Source organism: Bubalus kerabau, chromosome 4, assembly GCF_029407905.1.
Source record: "Bubalus kerabau isolate K-KA32 ecotype Philippines breed swamp buffalo chromosome 4, PCC_UOA_SB_1v2, whole genome shotgun sequence".
NCBI classification, from domain to species: domain Eukaryota; kingdom Metazoa; phylum Chordata; class Mammalia; order Artiodactyla; family Bovidae; genus Bubalus; species Bubalus kerabau.
In genome coordinates, this window is record NC_073627.1 from 97,937,887 (window position 1) to 97,956,360 (window position 18,474).

Below are 18,474 nucleotides of genomic sequence, written 5' to 3' on the forward strand. Positions count from 1 at the left end.
AATGATAGCAATAATACATGGGACAGGAGGGAGGGAGGATTTAGGATTATTTTGTTACTATAAAATATTTATACTACTGATGAATTAGTATATACATAAATATATAAAAATATTTTTCTGATAAAATATATATTATGAAAGTGTTATTTGATATATAAAATAATGTAAATTTTCTCAGAAAACTTCTCATAAAAATTATGTAGATGTAACACTGTATGCCGGGAGAAATATCAATAACCTCAGATATGCAGATGACACCACCCTTATGGCAGAAAGTGAAAAGGAACTAAAAAGCCTCTTGATGAAAGTGAAAGAAGAGAGTGAAAAAGTTGGCTTAAAGCTCAACATTCAGAAAACTAAGATCATGGCATCTGGTCCCATCACTTCATGGGAAATAGATGGGGAAACAGTGGAAACAGTGTCAGACTTTGTTTTTGGGGGCTCCAAAATCACTACAGATGGTGACTGCAGCCATGAAATTAAAAGACGCTTACTCCTTGGAAGGAAAGTTATGACCAACCTAGATAGCATATTCAAAAGCAGAGACATTACTTTGCCAACAAAGGTTCGTCTAGTCAAGGCTATGGTTTTTCCAGTCATCATGTATGGATGTGAGAATTGGACTGTGAAGAAGGCTGAGCGCTGAAGAATTGATGCTTTTGAGCTGTGGTGTTGGAGAAGACTCTTGAGAGTCCCTTGGACTGCAAGGAGATCCAACCAGTCCATTCTGAAGGAGATCAGCCCTGGGGTTTCTTTGGAAGGAATGATGCTGAAGCTGAAACTCCAGTACTTTGGCCACCTCATGCGAAGAGTTGACTCATTGGAAAGACTCTGATGCTGGGAGGGATTGGGGGCAGGAGGAGAAGGGGATGACAGAGGATGAGATGGCTGGATGGCATCACCGACTTGATGGACATGAGTTTGAGTGAACTCCGGGATTTGGAGATGGACAGAGAGGCCTGGCGTGCTGCAATTCATGGTGTCTCAAGGAGTCCGACACGACTGAGTTACTGAACTGAACATTGTATCATTTCATTGGTAGTGTTAATACCATACACACACTTAAGAGAGAGAGAGAGAGACAGATGTAGGGCCTGTTTTTCTGCTCCTGATCTCAAGTCAAGCTTTGATGTGGCACCTTACCTTTACTGGACCTCAATTTCCTAGTCTGTACAGCATGAACATATGAACCTCTTGAGGTCCTTTCCTGCTCTTGCATGTTGGGACTATCAGTGGACAGACAGAATTGAAATAAAAAAAAACACAATGTCTAAAAATTAAATGAAGTTCTAAGAAAGTGTGTACAAGATATGTATGAGAAGTACTACAGCACTCTGATTAAAGAACTTAAATGGGAAACATATGAAGAAATATTCCATGTCTTTGGACAGGATAACAATACTGACAGGATATCTATTGATTTACAGATTTAATGCAATCTCAATCAAAATCTCTCAAGTTAAATTTGTGGATATCAACAAATTAATTTTAAAGTTTACAGAGAGAGGCAAAAGACGAGAAAGGCAACACAAATTTGAAGCAGAAGAATAGTCAAAGAACTGATACTAACTGGCTTCAAGACTCACTAGAAAGGTATAGTATTCAATACAGTGTGATGTTGGGGAAAAAAATAGACAAGTAGATCAATAGAAGAGAAGAGAGGAACCAGAAATAGACCCTCATAATATAGATAACTGATCTTTGAAAAAAGATAATGACAATTTAATGGAGAGAAGGTAGTATTTTCAACAAATAGCACTGGCAACAACTGGACATTCACTTACCAAAAAAAAAAAAAAAAGGAAAAATCTAGAATTTATCAAAACAATTCAAACTACGTCTCAGATCTCAATGAAAAACATAAAAACTATAAACTCCTTGGAGATAACATAGGAGAAAATCTAGATAACTTGGGGTTTGGTAATGATCTTCTAGATACAATGCCAAAAGCGTGATACATTAAGAAATAACTGCTAAACTGTATACTTTATTCAACTAGAAACTTCTGATTTGCAACCAACAATGTCAAGAGAATGAGAAGAAAAGTCACAAACTGGGAAAATCTATTTTTAAAAGACATATGAAGGACTTTTATCTAAACAATACACAGAATGTTTCAGAGTTAAAACTAAGAAAACAATCCAATTAAAGAATGGACCAAATACCTTTATAGAGACTTTACCAAAGAAGATAAACATATGGCAAATGGGCTTATGAAAAGATTTTGCACATCACTGTAGCTAGGGGAATGCAAAATAAAACAATGAGATACTACTACACATCTATTAGAAAGGCCAAAATCCAGAACACTGACACTACCAAATGTATCATGAATGTGCAGTAACAGAACTCTGATTCATTGCTGGTGGGAATGCAAAATGGCATGGCCACTTTGGAGGGCAGTTTGGAAGTTTCTTACCAGGTAATCATGTTCTTACTATATGATCCAGCAATCACACTCAGCATTTTTCCAAAGGAGATGAAAACTTACTTCCAGAAAAAAACTGTACACATGTTTATTAAAGTTGTATTCATAATTGCAAAGCTTGGAAGCAAACAAAATGATACTAGTAGGGTTGGTAAATTGAGGTAGATAAATATAATGGAATATTATTCTGTGCTGAAAAGAAATGAGCTATCAAGCTATAAAAAGATGGGGAGGAATCTTAAATGATTATTACTAAGTGAAAATAGCAATCGGAAAAGGCTACATACTATATGATCTTAACTAGATAGCATTTTAGCAAAGCTAAACTATTGGAGCAAATAACAAGACTGTGGACAAAGTCAAGGGAAAAATTAATAGAACATAAAGGCTCTTTATGACAGTGAACTGACTCTGTCTAAAACTATAATGGTGGATACGGGTTAACACATTTGTCCAAATCCACAGAAAATACACCACCAAGAATGAAACCTAATATGAACTACAGGTTTGGGGTGACAATGATGTGTCAATGTAGGTTCATCAACTGAAACAAATGCACCACTCTGGTGACAGATAAACATAGTGGGTGCAGTTTAGGGACAGGGGGTATATGTGAGCCTTCTGCTCAATTTTGCTGGGAACTAAAACTGCTCTATAAATAAACTTACTTTAAAAATTGGAATATTCAATCAAAAATTGATGAAATAACTAGTGAAATTATAAAATTCTATATGTTAACATGTCAAATAAAATTAAATGCTAATCCATATAAGAAAAAAAATTGAGTCTTCAAGAATTATCATATGTGAATCCACTCAGTATTCCTCATGAAAAAAAAAGTTAACATGTACTATAGGCAACATAATACCCACAATTGTTGACAAGTCACATTTTATTTACATAACAATAATTCTGAACTCTGTATTTAACAATGTTATTACCAATGCAAATTCAACAGCTATTAAATACAGATTATATAATTTCAAGCTGCTTTTCTTACATAGTAAGGAAATAATTATCATATATATTAAAGTACTATATATTTATATAACAAATTAAAAAAAAACCTCCATTCTATCTCACTCTGAATGTGTAAAAGGCATTGTATCAGACCTCTTCTCTCTATATATATGTATTTTAAAAATTACCCCAAATATATAGGTTTAATATATATACTTAAAAATCACCCCCAAATTAATCTGTTCATTTCCTCTCAGATCTATAGTTTTAAGAGTTGTCAATTCTCAACTAAGATGTCTCTTCACTGCTTTCCATGGAGTCAGTAAGTCTCACGCCTACCGTTGGCAGTTTCACTGGTGATGGCTGATCACATGCCATCTCCTTAACAAGTATGGATGTTGCATGCTGCTATTGGCTGGGGCACCTCGTTGCAGCTAGGTTCCAAGAAGGTCAAGAATCTGAAAAGCCTCCTGAGGCCTTAACTTGGAAGTGACACAATATTCTTTCTAACCATGTTGCAGTGGTCAAAGAAATTCACCATGATCAATCTAGATGCAGGGAGCAATAGAGGTACTCTGCTTAATGAGGAAAGAAACAGAGAATTCACATTGAAAAACAAAGTATAATAGTTATTCGCCATTGTAGACCAACTGCACAACAAATGATTCTAGTAGACTGAAACTTCTGGCTGTTCTGAGAGAGTACACTTTTAAAAGATTTGTAAAGCTCTGCTTTGGGCATGAAAAAGGTCAGAGGTAATAAATGGTAGAAAGGAAATGAAACTTTTGACTAAGATGCTTATCTATGGATACCATGGTATTCCTGTAAATAGGAAATTTAATTTCACCATCTTGACTAGATTTGCACATATTAAAACACAGATTCCTTAGACTGATCTCACTATCTTTTCGTCAGCCTACTTCTGCTCATTGATATTGACTGTGTTTCCATATGGATGATTACTTGGGATCAGCAATGATGTCATTAATTTGAAAAAATGTACAATAGTTTCAGATTTTATTCTCTAAGATACTCTCCTTAATACTAAAAATTTAAGAAATAGATGAATTGATAGAGAAAGGCAGAAGAGAAAAGAAGAAATTAAAAAAGAATATGCTTATGAAGAGAATGACACATACAAACATTTTGTTAATATAAAGCCATGCTAATTAATATGTATTAATTTGGGATTCAGTTTATGTCCCCCCCAAAACCTGTCTTCTCCAAAGACAACAATAATGTTTCTAAGGAATGTTTTCACCTTGGGTCATCAGCAGTGTCAAAATAATGTGCTAAATTGTCATGAGGTACTTGACACAGGAGCAAAGATTGTCCCCACACCTAAAAAAACTTAGCCAAGGCTATTTGACTCAGATGGTAAAGAAACTGCTTGCAATGCAGTAGACCCTGCATTCAATTCCTGGGTTGGGAAGATTCCCCAGAGAAGGGAATGGCAACTCACTCCAGTATTCTTGCCTGGAGAATTCCATGGACAGAGGAACTTGGTGGGCTACAGTCCATAGGGTTGCAAAGAATCAGACACAACTGAGCAACTAACACTTTCCAAAAAAATACAGATCAAGTAAAGCTGAGCACTAAGTCAAACTAGTGCATGTGTGCTCAGTTGCTAAGTCATGTCTGATTCTTTGTGACCCCAGGGACTATAGCCTGCCAGGCTCCTCTATCCATGGGATTTCCCAGGCAAGAATACTGGAGTAGGTTCCCATTTCCTTCTCCAGAGGATCTTCCACACCCAGGGAATGAACCCAGGTCTCCCACTTGACAGGCAGAGTCTTTACCACTGAGCCACCAGGGAAAGCCCCAAGTCAAACTACTGTGTCCATACTTGCTTACTTGCTCAGTTGTGTCCAACTCTTTGTGACCCTTTGGACTATAGCTCACCACACTCCTCTGTCCATGAGATTTTTCAGGCAAGAATATTAAGAGTTGGTTACCATTTCCTTCTCCAGCTGATCTTCCTGACCCAAGGATGGAAGCCTCATCTCCTGTCTCCTGCATTACAAGCAGATTCTTTACCCATTAAGCCATCAGAAAGTCAATTAAACCAAACTAGTAGGATGACCCAAATAAAATAGTAACTGAAAACAATAATTCATATATATGTTACATATAATATCAAATATATATGTATAGTTTTATGTATTTTAATATATACATGTGTATTTTTACATATATATATACATAAAATTTATGGCTAAACAATGTTATTATGAATACAAGAAAATGTCATTATCATTTGAAAACCAATAGACTATATAGCATACATATAAAATCCTAAAGATACTACTAGATAACTACTAGAATTCATAAATGAGTTCAACAAAGTTGCAGGATACAAAATTAATACACAGAAATATCATGCTTCCTATACACTAAAAAGAAATATCATAAAGAGAAATTAGGAAGGCAACCCCATTTACCATCATGGCAAAAGGATAAAATATTAAGTAATAAACCTACTTAAGGAAATAAAGAGCTTTCCTGATGGCTTAGCAGTAAAGAACCTGCCTGCAGTGCAGGAGATTCAGGTTCAAACCCTGGTCTGGATGATACCCTGTGGAGGGCATGACAACCCACTCCAGTATTCTTGACTGAAAATCCCAGCGACTGAGGAATTTGGTGGGCTAGAGTCCATAGGATAGCTAAGAATTGGACACTGCTGAAGTGACTGAGCAGACAAATAGACAAAAGACATGTACTCCAAAAACAGTAAGACACTGATGAAAGAAAGTGAGGATGACAGAAACATATGGTAAAAATACCATGCTCTTGAATTGGAAGAACCAATATTGTCAAAATGGTTATACTGCTGGAGGCAATCTACAGATTCAGTGCAATTGCATTGATCCAACACTTAAGAGTTATGAAAATGGAAAAAAAAAAGGGACTTTGTTGTAGTTCAGTCGCTAAGTTATATCCAACTCTTTGCAACCCAATAAATTGTAGCATGTCAGGCTTGCCGGTCCTTCACTATCACCCATAGTTTGCTAAAATTCATGTCCTTTGAGTTGGTGATACCATCCAACCATCTTATCCTCTGTTGCCCCGTCTCCTCCTGTCCTCAATCACAATGGATCCTAATCAAACCTAAGTTTCTGCACAGAAGAGGAAACCATGTTGTTGTTCAATCACTAAGTCCTGTCTGACTCTTTGGGACCCCATGAACTGCAGCATGCCAGGCTTCCTTGTCCTTCACTGTCTCCTGGAGTTTGCTCAAACTCATGTCCATTAACTCAGTTATGCCATCTGACCATCTCATCCTCTGTCACCCACTTTTCCTCCTGCTCTCAATCTTTCCCAGTGTCAGGGTATTTTCCATTGAGTCAGCTGTTCATATCAGGTGGCCACAGTATTGGAATTTCAGTATCAGTCCTTCCAATGAATATTCAGGGTTGATTTCCTTTAGGATCAACTGGTTTGATAACCTTACTGTACAAGGGATGCTCAAGAGTCTTCTCCAGCACCACAGGCAAAAGCATCCATTCCTCACCCATCAGCCTTCTTTATGGTCCAACTCTCGCATCCATACATGACTACTGGAAAACCATAGCTTTGACTAGACAGACCTTTTTCAGCAAAGCGATGCCTCTGTTTTTTAATATACTGTCTAGTTGTGTCACAGCTTTACTTCCAAAGAGCAAGCGTCTTTAAAATTTCATGACTGCAGTCACTGTCCACAAGAAAAGATTCTGTCACTGTTTCTACTTTTTTCTCCATCTATTTTCCATGAAGTAATGGGTCTGGATGCTATGATCTTAACTTTTTTTTTATGTTGAGTTTTAGGCCAACTTTTCCCCCTCTTATTTCACTCTTGTCAAGAGGCTGTTTAGTTCCTCTTCACTTTGTGCCATTAGTGTGGTATCATCTTCATATCTGAGGTTATTGATATTTCTCCCAGCAGTCTTGATTCCAGTTTGTAACTCATCCAGCCCAGTATTTTGCATGATGTACTCTGCATAGAGGTTAAATAAGCAGGGTGACAATACACAGGCTTGATATACTCCTTTTCCAATTTTGAACCAGTCCATTTTTCAATGTCCAGTTCTAACTGTTGCTTCTTGACCTGCATACAGGTTTTTCAGGAGGCAGGTAAGGTGGTCTGGTATACCCATCTCTTTAAGAATTTTCCACAGTTTGTTGTGATACATTCAGTCAAAGTCTTTGGCATAATCAATGAAGAAAATGTTTTTCTGGAATTCCCTTGCTTTTTCTATGATCCAACGGATGTTGGCAATTTGATCTCTGGTTCCTCTGCCTTTTCTAAATTCAGCTTGTACATCTGGAAGTACTTGGTTCATGTACTATTTAAGTTTAGCTTGAATTATTTTGAGTACCACTGTACTAGCATTTGAAATAAGTGCAACTGTATGATAGTCTGATCATTCTTTGACATTGCCCTTCTTTGGGACTGGAATGAAAATTGACCTTTTCCAATCCAATAGCCACTGCTGAGTTTTCCAAATTTGCTAGCATATTGAGTGCAGCACTTTCACAGAATCATCTTGTAGGATTTGAAATAGCTCAGCTGGAATTCTATCACCTCCACTAGCTTTGTTTGTAGTAATGTTGCACTTGACTGCACACTCCAGGATGTCTGGCTCTAGGTGAATGACCACACCATCATGGTTCACTAAGACCTTGTTTGTATAGTTCTTCTATGTACAAAATGAGTAGGCAATCCAGAGAATGGGAGAAAATACTTGTAAATCAAGCTACCAAAAAGGTTTAATCTCATAAACATACAAACAGTTCTTGCATGTCTATGTCAAAAAACCCAAATTGAATAAAAAAAAGAATAGGCAGAAGGTCTAAATACACATTTCTCCATAGAGGACATGCATATGGCTAAAAAGCACATGAAAAGATGCTCAACATACAAATTATCAGAGAAATGGAAGTCAAATCACACAAGTCAGAATGGCCATCATCACAAAGTCTACAAACAAAAAATGCTGGAGAGGATGTGGAGTTAAGGGAACCCCTCTACACTATTAGTGGGAATGAAAATTGGTACAACCAGTATTTAGAACAGTATGGTTGTTCCTTAATAAACTAAAACCAAAATTATCATATGATTCAGCAAACCCACTCCTGGGCATATGTCCAGAGGAAATCTAATACAAAAGAATATATGAACCCCAGCATTCACTACAGTATATTTACAATAAGACATGGAAGCATCCTAAATTTCCATCAACAGTTGAATGAATAAAGTGATATGCCACATAAATGCAATGAGTAATACTAAGCCATAAAAAGAAAATGAAATAATGCCATTTGCAGCAACACAGATGGACCTAAAGAATATCATACTATGAGAAATAAATCAGAGAAAGACAAATATATGATATCACTCATATGTAAATCTAATTTTTAAAATAATACAAATTAACCATTTTGCAAATCAGAAACAGACTTATAGTTATGGAAAACAAGCTTATGATTACCAAAGGGGAAACATGGTAGGGAAGCATACATCAGGAGCTTGGGATAAACATACACACACTGCTATGTATAAGATAGATATCAAGGACCTATGGTTTAGGACAGGGATCTTTACCGAATATTTGTGACAACCTATATGAGAGTAGAATCTAAAAAAGGATCACTATATGTGTATGCATAGCTGAATCACTTTGCTGAATCACTATACCTGAAACTAACACAACATTGTAAATCAATTACACCCCAATAAAATTAAAATGAAGGTGTATATACCCTCAGTGTTCATAAGAGCTCTTATTTACAATAGCCAAGACATGGAAGCAACTTAAATATCCATTCAAGAGATCAATGGATAAAAGTAATGTGCCATATATTATATATGTGAACTATTAGCCATAAAATAATTTAAAAATAGTATTTTCAATAATATAGATGGATCTAGAGATTATCATATTAAATGAAGTAGCAAGACAGAGGAAACAATATCATATCACTTACCTGTGGGGGGGAAAAATTACAAATGAACTTCTTTACAAAACAAAAATAAACATACAGCCATAGAAAACAAATTTATGATTACCAAAGGGGAAAGAAGGGGGAAGGCTATATTAGGAGGTTGGGGTTAACATGTACACACTAGTATATAGAAAATAAAAATGTAAAAACCACATGCAACAAAATCACACACTTGCAGCCAAACATATTTTGAAATATTAAATTTCATATTTTCCTCTCAGTTCTTTTTATCTTATTGTAACACTTTTTGATTATCTACCTTAAGGTCTGTAGTGGTAATAGAATGATTCTTAATAAGCAACCATGAGAAGCAAAAATAATCTGAAAGAACAGATTTTTCCCAAAAGCTTGAACTGAATGAAAGAGATGTGTTGAGTGTTCTGAAAAGGGATTGCTTTTGAGAATCAGACAAGCAACTTGCAGAGAATTCCAAAATTTGGAATTGGTCAGCATTCTGTAAGTCTTGGTTTCGAATGGAATCCTCACCTTGCTTCAAGGAATAATCCTGAGGAGGTTAGTCAGACCTCTTAGAGAACCACTTTTCATTGCATTTGGAAAGGCAGAATCTGACCTTTTGGATAGAATTGAGTGAAGTTTACCCTGTCCATGCCTGGCACAAAATTGGCAGAGCTTCCAAGGATCACAGTAGGGATGCACAAAGATGAGGTAGAGAGTGTGTTAGAATTGATGCCATCTTTTTATGGTGCTTTTCAATGTGATAGGAAACAAAAGCAAATGAGGTTTTTGGAATGTGGAAACAATAAGGTGACTGTAACTGCCTTAACTGCCTATTATTCAGTCAAGAAGAGATGTCTCACAAGCAGGTCGATTTATGGAGCAAAAGATCAAAGGTGACTCTGGGGATGTTATTTAAGCAAGCATCTTGCATCATGTCCAAATACCCAGGAAAATTTGACTGAGAAAAATGCTTATTACAGCACTATTATATAATATTACTTTCAAGTTGCATAATATATGATTCTGGGCATGCACATTTCCATTTTCCACATCACATTTTCTAAGAAACAATGACTACAAGCTCACAATACTTATATTGATTATTAATTGTCTTTTCTGGTAACAATATGTTGTGTTATTCACTAAATATCTCTATAAAATAATAATCTAATATCAATAAAACACAATTTTCATTCGTAACAATTTCTCTACAGAGGAAAATATATGCACATATTTACACAGACATACATACACACACCATACAAGGAAAAGGCAGAATGTGCTGTGGTGTGCTTAGTTGCTCAGTCCTGTCCTACTCTTTGTGACCCCATGGACTGTAGCCTTCCAGGCTCCTCTGTCCATGGGGATTATCCAGGCTAGAATCCTGGAGTGAGTTGCCATGCCCTCCTCCAGGGGATCTTCCCAATCCAGTGATTGAACCCAAGTCTCCAGCATTGCAGGCAGATTCTTTACTGCCTGAGCCACCAGGGAAGCCCCGAAGGACAGAATGAATGTTATCAAAGTCATTACTTCAATATCCTCTTGCCTTTTTTCACCATCATCAAAACCATTATTAAAATCAAGACTAAAATATACTTGTAGTTACCAGATAAAGTTCAAAAGTTGAAGTTTGGGAAGTTGGTGCTATGCCAAAAAAAGTTCTGTAGGTTTCCCAGGTATAGATTTCCTTAGGGGGGAGATTGTATGTGATATTCCTGATGTATAAATAGGTAGGGTTACATGTGTGTTTAATCCAGATGTAGAGATTTTGACCTGACCTCTTCAAGCAAGATATTTGGGAACACCACTCTAAGTATATGCTGTGTACAGAAAATAATGTACATATTGAAATTGCACAAAAGTGACAGCACAATATCTTTTCTATCTATAAAATGTCAGTCTTTATAAAAACATTCAGTTGCCAATACTTTAACATTTATCTTCCTTAATGTAAAATCAATATTTCAATGGAAGCTAATTACACTGGGCATTAACTAACAAAAACATCTCTTTACAAGTGACTTGGAATAAAAGGCTATCCAAGAACAAGTCAGCCATGAGTAAATGCTAATAGGCTTGCTGGCAGTTTAATTAATTGTTAATGGGAAAGGTGATTTATTTGATGATACAATTTATTAATGTTAATTCTGTTGCTAAAATGGCAGAAGTTTCCTTGCATTCAGCTAAAGTAAGTAGTGTATGAAGGATCTAGCTTTGAATATTTGGAGAAATGAGGATGCACACACATAAAAGATGATAGTAAGTTCACCAGGAATGATGGAACCTTCTTGACTCAAATAAAACAGGCCAAAGAAAAGAAAGACACTTAATATTTGCCCAGATTCTTCTTTTATGAAGACCTTCCCCTGCTCCCATTCACATACTTTCACACATTGACAAGATTATAAAATGTGAAAAAGTATTAAACAGTAGAATATCCACTAAAATATGAATACAGACTCAAATTTATATACAAAGTGAACATTCAAACAGTAGTATGCAATTCTTTCATTTATAAAAAATTGATAATATCTATTTTTATCTAGGATGTAGGAAATTACCTTATTAGTTTCCTGTTGTGGCGATTACTACAAATTCTGTAGCTTAAAAATACAAATTTGTTGCTTTATGGTCCTGAAACTCAGGATCACAACACAGATGGCATCAGCCTATAATGTCAGCAAGAATGCACTCCTCTCTTGAGATCTAGGAGAGAATCTGTCTTTTCTAGCTTTCAGAAGCTGTCTACATATCTTGGCTCCTGGCCCCCTTTTTCTGTCTTCAAAGCCATCAGCACGATATCTCTGATTCCGCCTCCTCCACATACTTACATCTCACTTGGACTACAGACCAGAAAGGTTCACAGTTTTTAAGGACATGTGTGGTTAGACGGATCCCCCACTGGATATTCCAGTATTATCTCTCATCTTAATTTCCTTAATTTTTATCACAACTGCACAGTCCCTTTTATCATGTAAAATAACATACTAGCAGGTTCTGGGAATTACAGTATGAACTTGTGTGTCTGTGTGTGTGTGTAAAGGGATAGTCATTATCCTGACAATCCCAATTACAGTTCTTCAAAAAACTGTTTGATGCTTCTATATCAGGAATATTCAGGAAACTTCTCCATACTTTCTTATTGGGTCTCATTCTAAAGTGAATGGCAAAGGGACAAGAACACTGTGAAGCGTAACCCCGAGAAACTCACATTATCTGCCATCACTGCTGATGAAGGAGCTAGAAAGATTCCAATTCATGGTCTAAATCTCAAACTAATGCTTCTCGGGGACAGAACATAAATCACTTAGAGAACTCTGATGGACACGTGTCTAGGAAATGTAGTTTCTAAGCTTCCAATCTTTGTGGAAAAAGAAAAAAAAAAGTATCTAGAGATAAATACTGATAACACAAATAAAATATATTCTTTGGTAGTTGAATTAAACTAAAATCAGTAATGTAGGTATTAAGTCATGAGTCAGTAAGCTAAAATATTAAAGATTTTTTTGCAGTTATATTTTCAATTAAATATTTTAGGTGTTAAGTGTTTAATGGACCTCAAATTATTAAAATACCAATCGATATATCTGTGTGTGTGGTTGTGTGTATGTGTTTACCAGTTCTTTTTAGATAACCTCTCTTGCTGCTGCTAAGTCACTTCAGTCGTGTCCGACTCTGTGCCACCCCATAGATGGCAGCCCACCAGGCTCCCCTGTCCCTGGGATTCTCCAGGCAAGAACACTGGAGTGGGTTGCCATTTCCTTCTCCAATGCATGAAAGTGAAAAGTGAAAGTGAAGTCGCTCAGTCGTGTCCGACTCTTAGCAACCCCATGGACTGCAGCCTACCAGACTCCTCTGTCCATGGGATTTTCCAGGCAAGAGTACTGGAGTGGGTTGCCATTGCCTTCTCCAAGATAACCTCTCTTAGTGAAACTTTATTTTTGAGAACTATACTTCTAAGAGGAATTTAACACAATGCCATGAGTTTACCAAATGAGTTTATTTTCCTAGGTATACAGCAAAGCGGCCTTCTTGAACCACCTTGCATCTCAGTAGGTTCCTGTCTTTAATTATCAAGATGAGAAAGTAGACAAAATGTATTTCTTCCTGCCTTTAGTAAATGAAAGTGATTTTAATATTTCTTTCCACTGTTCTTGACAGATTACACACCCAGGTGTTCAAAATTAGGCCAATTCAACAGAAGAGAGTATGTGACATTAAATGAAGGAATAATAAATGTTTATATTATTAATTCATAAAAATTTGGGGGATTCATTGGACTAACACCATATATCTCACTCTATCCTGACTACTATAGAGATATCTGATTTTTTAAAGTATTTCTGATCACAGGAAAGTTAATAATTGTAAATATATCTAAAAGTTGTCAATGTACATGCTTCCTACATTTTTCTTTATTTTCTACATTGTTCACAGCACTGTGCCAAGCACATATAATCCATGATAGAAACTGCGATCTATGTGAAATTATATATTTTGTAAGTACAAAAAAAATTATGCTCTGAAATAATATATCCCATATATACTTATATAGTTACATATTTATTCATTATTTCATATATATCCCATATACATTATTAGATAAGATATTTACTGTGGGAAGCTCAACTAATTCCAAAAGAAATAGCTGAATCATCCCTTTGGTAGAAATGTGAGACTGGCACAATACCCATTTTATAGATAGTTATACAGAAGCACATAAGGACTAAAACACTAGCCCAATGATAATAATGGAAGACAGTCTATGTCCCTTGTTCTGACCGTCACATACTTCCTATATTTTAACTCATATAATCTTATTCTCTGGTACGTATTTGACATTTGTGAAATGAGAGATAACCATATCTCCTGGGAGCAAAATAACAGTGATCAACTTGGCAGAGTCTTGACTGCCAATTCCCCAGTTGGAAAGACTTTTATTTTCTGACACAGAAAATGCAATAGTTATGAATGGAAAAGAAAAAAAAACACACACACACTAAAATTTCTTCAAAACAAGAAAACAGTTTTTACATCAAAAAGCAAGGAGAATCACAAGAAATACAAGGTCATCAAAATTACAGGAAGAAACAGGATTTATTTTCTCATTTTTTAATTAACAAACCTGAGTCGTCTCTAAAGGTATAATTAACTGAGATGGAAAAGGGAACACTGCACCAAACCATAAGTCAGTTCAGTTGCTCAGTTGTGTCTGACTCTTTGAGACCACATGAACTGCAGCACACCAGGCCTCCCTGTCCATCACCAACTGTTGGAATCTACCCAAACCTATGTCTATTGAGTCAGTGATGCCATCCAACCATTTCATCCTCTGTCATCTCCTTCTCCTCCTGCCCTCAATCTTTCCCAGAATTAGGGTCTTTTCAAATGAGTCAGCTCTTCGTATGAGGTGGCCAAAGTATTGGAGTTTTAGCTTTAACATCAGTCCTTCCAATGAACGCCCAGGACATACCTCCTTTTGGATGGACTAGTTGGATCTCCTTGCAGTCCAAGGGACTCTCAAGAGTCTTCTCCAACACCACAGTTCAAAAGCATCAATTCTTCAGTGTTCAGTCTTCTTCACAGTCCAAATCTCACATCCATACATGACCACAGGAAAAACCATAGCCTTGACAAGATGAACCTTTGTTGGCAAAGTAATGTCTCTGCTTTTCAATATGCTATCCAGGTTGGTCATAACTTTCCTTCCAAGGAGTAAGCGTCTTTTAATTTCATATCTGCAATCACCATCTGCAGTGATTTTGGAGCCCGGAAAAATAAAGTCAGCCACTGTTTCCACTGTTTCCCCATCTATTTCCCATGAAGTGATGGGACCGGATGCCGTGATCTTAGTTTTCTGAATGTTGAGCTTTAAGCCAACTTTTCACTCTCCTCTTTCACTTTCATCAAGAGGCTCTTTGGTTCTTTACTTTCTGCCATAAGGGTGGTGTCATCTGCATATCTGAGGTTATTGATATTTCTCCTGGAAATCTTGACTCTGGCTTGTGTTTCCTCTAGCCCAGCATTTCTCATGATGTACTCTGCATATAAGTTAAATAAGCAGGGTGAAAATATACAGCCTTGACATACTCCTTTTCCTATTTGGAACCAGTCTGTTGTTCCATGTCCAGTTCTAACTGTTGCTTCCTGACCTGCATACAGGTTTCTCAAGAGGCAGGTCAGGTGGTCTGGTATTCCCATCTCCTTCAAAATTTTCCACAGTTTATTGTGATTCACACAGTGAAAGCTTTGGCATAGTCAATAAAGCAGAAATAGATGTTTTTCTGAAACTCTCTTGCTTTTTCAAAGTAGGTCAGCTCATTTGTGGTTCTCAGCTACACAGACTCTGACAGCTGGCTGAAAATTTATATATATATATATATATGATATACGTAAAGTTTCCAGTGATTTATTGGTCTTCCCCTACTGCCTATGATATAAAAACATGGAAAGGAAAACCAATAGTTTTTCCTTCTTGCTTAGGAAAAAGCTACACTGGGGACATGTGTATAATTATGAAATTCAGTTAGCTATACCCAAGTGCATAAAACACATTGCTAGCTACATTTAAACACAGAGAAACAAAGAAGAATGAAAGAAAATGTTGGTACTTTCTAGCCCTGCTGTTGCTGCTGCTGCTAAGTTGCTTCAGTCATGTCTGATTCTGTGCAACCCCATAGACGGCAGCCCACTGGGCTCCCCCGTCCCTGGGATCCTCCAGGCAAGAACACTGGAATGGGTTGCCATTTCCTCCTCCAATGCATGAAAGTGAAAAGTGAAAGTGAAGTCGCTCAGTCGTGTCTGACTCTTCGTGAGCCCTATAGATATTTTAATATGTTTTTTCATAGTTACATATCAATTAATTTTTCATTTTTTAAAAATAACTCTCCTCAATAAATGCTCATAAACAAGCTAGACACAGAAATAGAAGCATTCCTTCTCTTTAAGAAATTCTTTTCAAATTTTGAAAGTAATAAAACTGTATAAAATTCAAAGTAATTCAGACGTAAGTAAATTCTACCATGCTTGATTCATGAGACTCATATGTACCACTTAAGGGACATTCAAAGGAACAATTCATTACACATACCTACCCTACATAACCCATCACTTGCAATATTTTGTTGGGGAATCATGCATAATATAGCCCTCTGTTTAAGAAAACTAAATCACATATCCTTAACACACTTGATGAATTTTTTATTAAAGTATAGTTGATTTACAATATTTATGTTTCAGGTGTACAGCAAAGTGATTTGGAAAAATATATATGTGTGTGTGTACTCTTGCATTATTGGTTATTATAAAATAGTGAATATAGTTCCCTGTGCTATACAGTACATCTTGTTTATAAATTTTATACATAGTATAGTGTGTATCTGTTATATCATATACCTAATTTATATCCTCACCTTTAGTAACCATGAGTTTGTTTCCAATCTGCAAGTCTGCTTCTCTTTTGTACATAAGTTCATTTGTATTATTTTTAAAATTCTACATTTTAAGTGATATCATGTAACCTGTCTTTCTCTGACTTACTTCACTTAATGGTATTATTTAATTCCTTATTTATGGCTCAGTAATATTCTGTCTATATATGTACAACATCTTCTTTACCCATTTATCTGTTGATGGACATTTAAGTTGCTTCTGTGCCTTGGCTATTGCAAATAGTGTTGCTGTGAACACTGGGATGCATGTACTTTCTTTAATTAAAGATTTTGTCTTTTTTGGATATATGCCCAGGAGTGGGATTGCTGGATAACACGGTAACTCTATGTTTAGCTTCTTAAGGATCCTCCACATTGTTCTCCATAGAGGCTGCATCAATTTACATTCCCACCAGCAGTGTATGAGGGTTCTTTTTTCTCCACACCCTATCCAGCATGTATTGCTTCTAGACCTTTGGATCATGGCCATTCTGACCAGTGTGAGGTGATACTTCATTGTACTTATGATTTGCAATTTCTAATGAATAGTGATGTTGATCATCTTTTCCTGTGCATGCTGGCCATCTGTCTATCTTCATTGGACAAATGTATATTTTGTTCTTCTATTTTTTTTTTTATTTGCTTTCTCTTTCCGTCTTATTTAATTGTATGAACCATTTGTATGTTTTGGAAGTTAAGCCCTTGTCCGTCACAACATTTGAAAGTATTTTCTTCCAGTCTGTAGATTGTTTTTTCATCTTGTTTTATGGTTTCCCCTGCTGTGAAAAACTTTAGTTTGCTGAGGTCCTATTTGTTTATTTTTGCTTTTATGTCATTTACCTTGGGAGACTAACCTAAGAAAACTTTGCAGTGATTTATGTCAAAGAGTCTTTTCTTATGTTGTCTTGTAGGGGTTTTACATTGTTATGTGTTATATTGAAGTCATTAAGCCAGTTTGAATTGACATTTGTGTATGGTGTGAGGGAGTGTTCAAACTTTTTTAGTTTGCATGAGGTTTGAAATATTATATCTCTGAACTTGGACTTGTGAATTTTGAGTATTCTTCCCTAAGTCTATTATCTTATTTTGTCACTGTTCCTCTAAGAAACTTGCCAATCCATTTCTACTGAGAAGCCTCTCTCAATTTTCTCACATCAGTATCAGTCTTTGCTGACCCAGTTTATGTAACTACTATAGCCTCCTTCCTATCTCAAATCTCTGCAAATTGGTTTCTGCTTTCACCACCCAATGAATGATACAGATGATTTGCTTGCTAAGGCCAATGGAAAATCACTTCAGTTCAGTCGCTCAGGTGTGTCCAATTGTTTGTGACCCCATGGACTGCAGCACACCAGGCTTCTCTGTCCATCACCAATTCCCAGAGCTTGCTCAAACTCAGGTCCATTGAGTCGGTGATGCCATCCAACCATCTCGTCCCCTGTCATCCCCTTCTCCTCCCGCCTTCAATCTTTCCCAGCATCAACGTCTTTTCCAATGAGTTAGTTCTTCACATCAGGTGGCCAAAGTATTGGAGTTTCAGCTTCATCATTAGTCCTTCCAATGAACATTCAGGACTGATTTCCTTTAGGATTGGCTTGTTGGATCTCCTTGGTGTCCAAGGGACTCTTAAGAGTCTTCTCCAATACCACAGTTCAAAAATATCAATTCTTCAGCACTCAGCTTTCCTTATAATCCAACTTTCACATCCATACATGA

At 36.4% G+C, this 18,474-nt stretch overlaps 2 long non-coding RNA genes across 2 annotated transcripts in view; one reads left to right on the forward strand and one right to left on the reverse strand.

Annotated features, from left to right (window-relative positions):
- The window catches only part of LOC129650012 (uncharacterized), a 135,021-nt gene that overhangs the window by 70,160 nt on the left and 46,387 nt on the right, over positions 1–18,474 (forward strand). The window lies entirely within an intron of this gene.
- LOC129650011 (uncharacterized) overlaps positions 1–18,474 on the reverse strand; it is a 130,755-nt gene that overhangs the window by 11,046 nt on the left and 101,235 nt on the right. The window lies entirely within an intron of this gene.